Source organism: Dendrobium catenatum, unplaced genomic scaffold, assembly GCF_001605985.2.
Source record: "Dendrobium catenatum unplaced genomic scaffold, ASM160598v2 fragScaff_scaffold_1248, whole genome shotgun sequence".
NCBI classification, from domain to species: domain Eukaryota; kingdom Viridiplantae; phylum Streptophyta; class Magnoliopsida; order Asparagales; family Orchidaceae; genus Dendrobium; species Dendrobium catenatum.
In genome coordinates this window covers 292351-299573 of record NW_021319710.1, presented here as the reverse complement: position 1 = coordinate 299573, position 7223 = coordinate 292351, and the positions used below count along the sequence as shown (strand labels likewise).

At 32.4% G+C, this 7223-nt stretch overlaps 1 long non-coding RNA gene across 1 annotated transcript; it reads left to right on the top strand.

The window, feature by feature from the left end:
- Positions 1–6089: 6089 nt before the first annotated feature.
- Positions 6090–6404, top strand: LOC110100227. Its single transcript, XR_002303536.2, has 2 exons — positions 6090–6119; positions 6201–6404. It is a non-coding gene; the product is annotated as an uncharacterized LOC110100227 (long non-coding RNA).
- The last annotated feature ends 819 nt before the right edge of the window (positions 6405–7223 follow it).

The window sequence follows — 7223 nt, the reverse complement described above, 5'->3', positions numbered from 1 at the left end:
ACTTAAATTATTTCCCTTATTGACACGAATAACACAAGTTATTCTTAGGGAATTTTGATTTATTTATGCCTCTAATCAATTCCTTTTGGGTATCTTCTTAAGATTTTTCATGCTTACATGAAAAAATTTTATATGTCATATCCAAGATTCATCAGCAATGGTTTTAGACAAAATGCATTAGAAGATTTAATATAATTTAAACCTAACATATAAACATTATTTATCCTATTTTCATGCAACACATCAGCTCTATTTTAGCTTATAATACAGCTTGTATGTAAAATTTTTTGTTAAAACCCTTATTACAAAGATGACTAAAACTTAGCGAGTTATATTTTAAGCCTTCTACCAATAAAATATTTTCAATCAAAAAATTAATTATGTTACCAATCATACCCTATGAACCTATCACTCTCTTAATGGTGTTATCTCCAAGTATCACTTTGCCTCTAGTCCTAGCCTCCAGCGATATAAATTGATTTGCATCTATAGTCATATATTTTGAACATCCACTGTTTAGGTACCAAATGCTCACACGAGAGCTTGCATTAGAGTATTTCTATAAAATTATTAAACATTAGACCTGGGAACCTAAATAAATTTGGGTTCACCCCTTGAAAATGATAATCCAGATGCATGTTTGATATGTTGTGATTGATGCATCTTAGGTCTTCACACTAAATATGTTCCACTATGAATAGTGCAAGTGTAAAAAATATGCCCCAACTTGCTACATGAAAACATTTAACACTAGAAAAATGATTTGCTAATCTATGTGAGGTATAATATCTTTTCCTAAGTTTTAAACTTTTATTCTTTTGGTTAGGATTATTAAAATGTTCAAGTGTGGGAGCTGAACTATTTTTCTTAAAAGCTTTCAAATTTTTTTGAAGATATGAGTTTGCACTTTCCAAAATAGAATTTTCAATCTTCAAATCATGTTCCCTTTGATTAGATTCATCCATAAATTCTTTAAAGCCATTTTCAAACTTAATATAAAATGTTTTCAATAGTTTATGCTTCTTATTCAAATTATCAAATTCATCTAACAAAGCCATGTGATTGTTGTCTATGTATGCATGATATTTTCTAAGATTTTCATGCTCTTTTGGTAAATTCAAATACTCAATACTAAGATTAGCATGCAATTTTTTCAAGTTTTCTCTATGCATGATTTTTCTCAAAAACTTAAAATAATTCATTGTAGGATAGGTCACATATCTCGCTTGTTCTGAATTATCAAGTTTATCTTCCATTAAGCACAAATTTGTAACCTCTTATTCTGCTTATATTTTTAAAGAGTTTGAAGCTGAGTCAGCCTAGAAATCTATTTGCATTCTTTTTTTCCCCTTCTTAATGTTAATTTTATCCTCAACTTTCTCCTAGTTAGGATTAGCTTTGAGATTTTGGCACTCAATCTTTATATGTCCAGCCTTTCTGCATTCATAATAAATGACTTCATTAGAAACTTTTGAATTCTTATTGAACTTACATTTGTTCCAATGCTGATGTCATCATTACTTTCTCTTAAGAAAACTTTTGAATTGCTTAATCAATAGTATAATATCTTCATCATCCTCTAGCACTTATTGATCACTCTTTGAATCATCAACTTTTAAAGCAATATTTCTCTCTTACCTTTTGTCAACTACATCAATCTGTCGTTGTTTCACTTCTTACTCGTAAGCAATAAGTGATCCAAGAAAATTATTAATAGAATATATATTTAGATATTTAGACTCAATTATGGGAGTTACCTCATCATCATAAGCAGTAGGTAAATAATATAATTTTTTTTTAAAACTTTTTCTAAGTTTATAAGTTCGCTACCTAAAACATGCAATGGGGTAATAATCTGAGTAAACTTTATATACATATCAAAAACTAATTCATTTAGTTTCATGCAAAATAGTTTATAGTCATGTAATAAAATATTTAACCTAGATTACTTTTCCTCATTTGCTCCTTATAAGTTATGCAAAGACTATCCCAAATTTCTTTTCCAGTTTTGCAAGTAGAAACAAGTAGGGGTGTCAATTTTGGGTCATGAGTTAGGTTCAGGTCGAACCCAAAACTGTCCCAGCATTATTGGGGTTTGGGTTGACCCAACCTTTTTTTGTAAACAGAGCAATTTTATGGACCTGAACCCTACCTACAGACATGGCAACGCCGGCAGTACGGGTTGGAAATAATAGCCAGCTAGTGTCCGACTGCAGTGGATCTAGGTAGAAGCGATCGATGACTGATGTGGGATACAACATGATGCTGGACCACCTGGACGTGACACAGAACTTGAGTGGGACATGATCCGATGCTAGCCTCGGGACGTGACACGATGCAACAAGGCCGGGAAGTCGAGGTAAGTGGGAAGGCAGGCCCGCACAGGCGAGGCAGACAGGAAAACTCGGGCAGGGCTGGTCAGAGTGAGTAGATGGGTTGCTGGGTCATTCTGGGTCATTCCTGGGTTCCCCGGTCAACCCGAACTCTACCCGATTTTTCAAATGGGTCATTTTTTGGGTCATTCTTGGGATCCCTAGTCAACCCAAACTTAAAATTTTTGGGTCAGATTCGGGTTGAGTTTTTGGGTCGGGTCCAATATTGACACCCCAAGAAACAAGCATATAATCCTCAAAATTCAAAACACTAAAGAACTATTTAAATATTTTACAATTTACTATGCTAATTATATTTCTTCTAAAGTATACTCAGTAAATGATGTTTCAATTTTAATGCCATCAATAATTCTAGTAGATCTAGTGTAACCTTCATGTAATAATATATACATAGGATAATCAAGTAATTGTAGAAAAGTAGACATATGAGTTTTTAAAAAATAAAAAAGGAATATTAGCCTTCAGTAGTATTCCAATTTTTGAAATTAGCCATGATCATTTTTCAAAAAGTAGCCTAAACCTTAATTTTTGAAATTTGCTCTGATTCCATTTTCAAGTTTGTATCAGTTGTTAGACCTTATAGAATTGTCCCAATGCTAATCAAGAGGGGGGTGAATTGGTTATTAATAAAATAATTTTCTTAAATTTTTGAAAACCTTTTTAGATCTTTTAGAAAATTAAATAACTAATCCAAAAATATGTAGTTATTTATAAAAATAATTATCACAAAGGATTTTTCAACCATAAAAATTATAAATGCAAAAAATAAAAAATGCTGAAAAAATTAAAAATATCGTAAAACTTTATAGTGGTTCGGTCCAACTTGACCTACATCCACTCCCTAGAGACTCATTCTCCAAGTATTACACTAAATAACAGTGACTCTACTTTTGCCCCCACATCAAGGTAGAGAATCCCTTACAAACTCTCTTCCACCAACCCGATGCAGTAGAGAAACATCGCCTTTTACACTCTCCAAGTGATGGCAACATACAATCACATCCTTTTTCACCATCATGGTAAAGGCAGAGAATCATCGCCTTTTACACTCTTCAAGTTATGGCAGCGTACCGCCACATTCTTTTGCACCCTTCTGGTGAAGGCACAATACCTTGATCTAATCTTAAAGATCTTCTCTCAAGAGCCTCAAAATATGTTGGGCAGAAACATGAGGAAGACAAAGAGATCCTCACTTTTGGCAAGCTTTTGAATCTCTCATAACTCCCCTTCACTAGATCTATCACTCTTCAGTAGAATGTTTTGAATCCTCACAAAATTTCTCCCAAACATACTCTCAAGGGTCCCTTTAAGAGAAATTAGTAGTAAAGGATAGTTGAGATAGTTTTTAGGACTCTTTATATAGAAAAAAACATGAATAACCATCCAAAAACTAACATTTTCAAGAAAATCATCCTAAATTCGTATTGTATGATCGTGGATCGTCCGATATAAACAATTCAAAAAATCAGTGCTTCATTTGGTATGGCCTTGGAAAAACATAGTTTTGTACACTATTAGTTGTTCGTATGAATGTAGACCATACTATATTAATAGTTCAAAAAAAGTGTTTGTTTGGTAATATCTAGAACAAACCTAATTTTGTTTATGTCATTCATCTGTATGACTGAATATTTTAAAAAAATGTGTTTGTTCAGTATGATCTAGATTGAAATTAATTTCATACTCTATTAGTTGTCTATATGACTTGACATCGTACAGTATGAAAAATTAAAAAATTCAAGCAATGATTTGATTAACTATATTCTGGAGGAAAGTTATGTCAATACGATAAGATAAAGAATCAATTTATATTTTATCTATCTCCTCCGTGTGTTTGTACACAGTTACCCAACTACAATCACACTTTTCTGTCTCGAGAAATAAAAAAAGAGATATACAGACACTGTTATAGGAAATCGTATTCAACCCTATCTTGACGTCTTCAGCAATCTGGAGTAGTATATAATTTTCTTGAAATATTAGTACATATAAAAATAAACGGAAATATCCAATATATGATAGCATAAATAATAAAATCATCAAAATAATAATATTTTGTTATCATAAAAAATTATAATCTCAATCTTGATTTCTGATTTGCAACAAAATAGGTTGTCAAAAAATTGCTGGTGGTACATTTGTCTGAAAAGCTGTCAGAATATTTTCAGCAAAAATACCATCGATTTATCAGATGATATTTCTGGCGGACTTATACCGTTAGAAATTCCGCTTGAAGTAATAGTTTTTTCTATAGTGAGTAGTAGAAGAGCAAGTGGGTGACAACATTGTGGAGGGGTCTATGGTTTCGCTCTCATGTGGGCACTTCACCAATGTCCTTTCTCCCTTAATATTAATCTAAATGGAGTAAATCATGTCAAGGCTCGAGGTTATCGAAAGGATGGTGCACCTTAAATGCATCGCCAATCCTAATTGAAGACAAGGAGGGGCAATGTTGGGTGAGGTCATTGAGCTGAGGAAGGAGGTCACAAAATTGAGAAAGGCGATCTTTGTGATGATGAATCAATGTATTACCATGAGGACTCTAGTTGGCTTAGTGATGGTCATGATGAGGTTGCATAGATAATGTGAAGTTATTAGGCTTTGCAATGAGTAAATTTTTCCTAGATTATTTAGAAGGTATAGGGATTTAATATTGGCGATGGCAAATGGCCCCCTATGAAGGATGCTCCATGATAACAAGTAAAGTCGTCCCACTCTTAAAATTTTCATTTTTTCTTCTTTTATCTATGTTCTAATATTATAATGAAATGAAATGAAGTTATCTTATTTATGCAAAAATATTTATCATTACAAGAGCACTTTTATTTTATTTTTGTACTTTTGTCTTTATGTGATGTGACGAGTGTTATAATGTAAGGGGAGCGGGAATAACTTTATGAGTTCACTGAGAGATAAGTTGTTATAGCAAGTGGAAGTGAAAAGAGTGTCAGAGGGGGGAGCAAGCTGCGTGGTGTAATGGTTGATGGAAGCCTATTCCTCCCCTGTAACTGGCACTCGAATCACATAAACTACGCGAAAGAAGAGTGTCATAGTTAGTGTCTTAATAATGTAAGAATTCAATGATCATAGGCTCATTGTATTCGTCTTGTCGAGCATCTTATTTTGATTAATATCACATCATGTTTAAAAATTGTTTGGTAATCCAATTTATAGTTTGAATCTTTCAAAGGTGCTTCAGGTCTTCGATTTGGACCCATTTGGGCTAAGATTTGGTCAAATTTAGTGTCATTGCGTTTGTCTTTTCGAGATGTTCAGTTCAACTATAAGTTTGCAGAAATCAGGATTTGAATGTTCCCGAATTTAATTTTGAAACTTTCCAACTTGATTTTGAGATTCATGCCCAATCAAGATAATTTTTTGATGACATGTCAAGCCTATTGCAAAATATTTTGTTATTTTTTTCTTCTTTGAATATAACGACATTAAGCAATGACTTGGCCAGCACGTGTTACATGCTTCCAAGCGAATCTAACTTCATTATATTTGATATTCATATCCGGTGCAGTATCGTCAGCTTTATTTCAGTCAATCACCCATTTTAAATAGGAAGTTGTTGTGGGGCCAAAATTTGAAAAGAGTTTGCCGTGTCAGAATATTTTAAAAAAAGATTAATTATTATGAATTTAAAAATTATTAAATTATTTAAGATAAATAAAATATAAATATAATTGTGTGAACAAGATCATCCACACAATTCATTGCCAGGTAAAATAATATATCATCGACATATAAACTTGAACTTGTATCTTTGACTGTGACTTATAAGAATGGTTTGATCCTTTGCAGGCTATTTCGTCTAGAATTGGGTTGGAAGCTTCAAGGGTGTCTGAAATGCTCCAGCAATTGATGAGATGATCAGTTTATATTTTATTGGAAAAATTTATAATCAGAATACCTTGATAAAAAAATTTAAATAGATTTTAAGATGAGTGTGATATGTAGATAGTTAATATTATATTTATCTTAAAATAAATTTAAAATTTTGTGATTCATTCTGCTTATTTTTTTATCAAATATTCTGATATTAAAATTTTCCTATTCTTATGGTGAAATATGAGGCATTGTGAACCTAGCTAAGAAACTAATGGAATGCGATATTGCTTTTTTGGTACTTGGCTGGATTATTGGTTGATATCCAGGATCATTGTTGTGGTGATTAGAGCAATCATGTTTGGAAATTTAAATTTTTATCCCTTTTGTGTCATTATTATCGAAAGGCTTTATTTGAAAATATTGTTGTATATAGGTTATGTTTAACAAAAAAAAAAAAGATCCCAATAAAGTTTTTGGAACAGTGCGATTTTTTTAAATTGTTCTATATTAGCAGCATGTTTGTTGAATCTGAATTTGTTCGTGGATAAAACCCTAACTTATTTGCAGGTCAACTTGTTGAATTATAACCTTTTTATGAGAATGAAGAGCACAAAGAGTGTAGAGATAGCAGATGGCAGAGAAAAAGAGCAAGAGATATGTAACTAGCAGAACATTTACTTGAGGGAAAAATTCAGATCTCCCAATTGTTCTTCATCACTCCATGTTTGTAAGACTCTAAGGGATACAAGAAGGCTATACAGAGAAAATGTATGAAATTACAAGTTATATACAATAATCTAAAGGGATGCCGCTGAAGATAATGGGCAAGCTCTTTGTGGTTGGACGTGATTGATGACTTCTTTAGAAGATCTTGGGCTGCCTTAGGAAAAACGAGAGTAAGATATTGTAAAAATGGAGAGCTTTAAGTTCAATAATGTAAGTTGAACAATGTGAGGAGTTCTTTGAATAGGCATTTTACGGTAGCTTAGCTAAGCG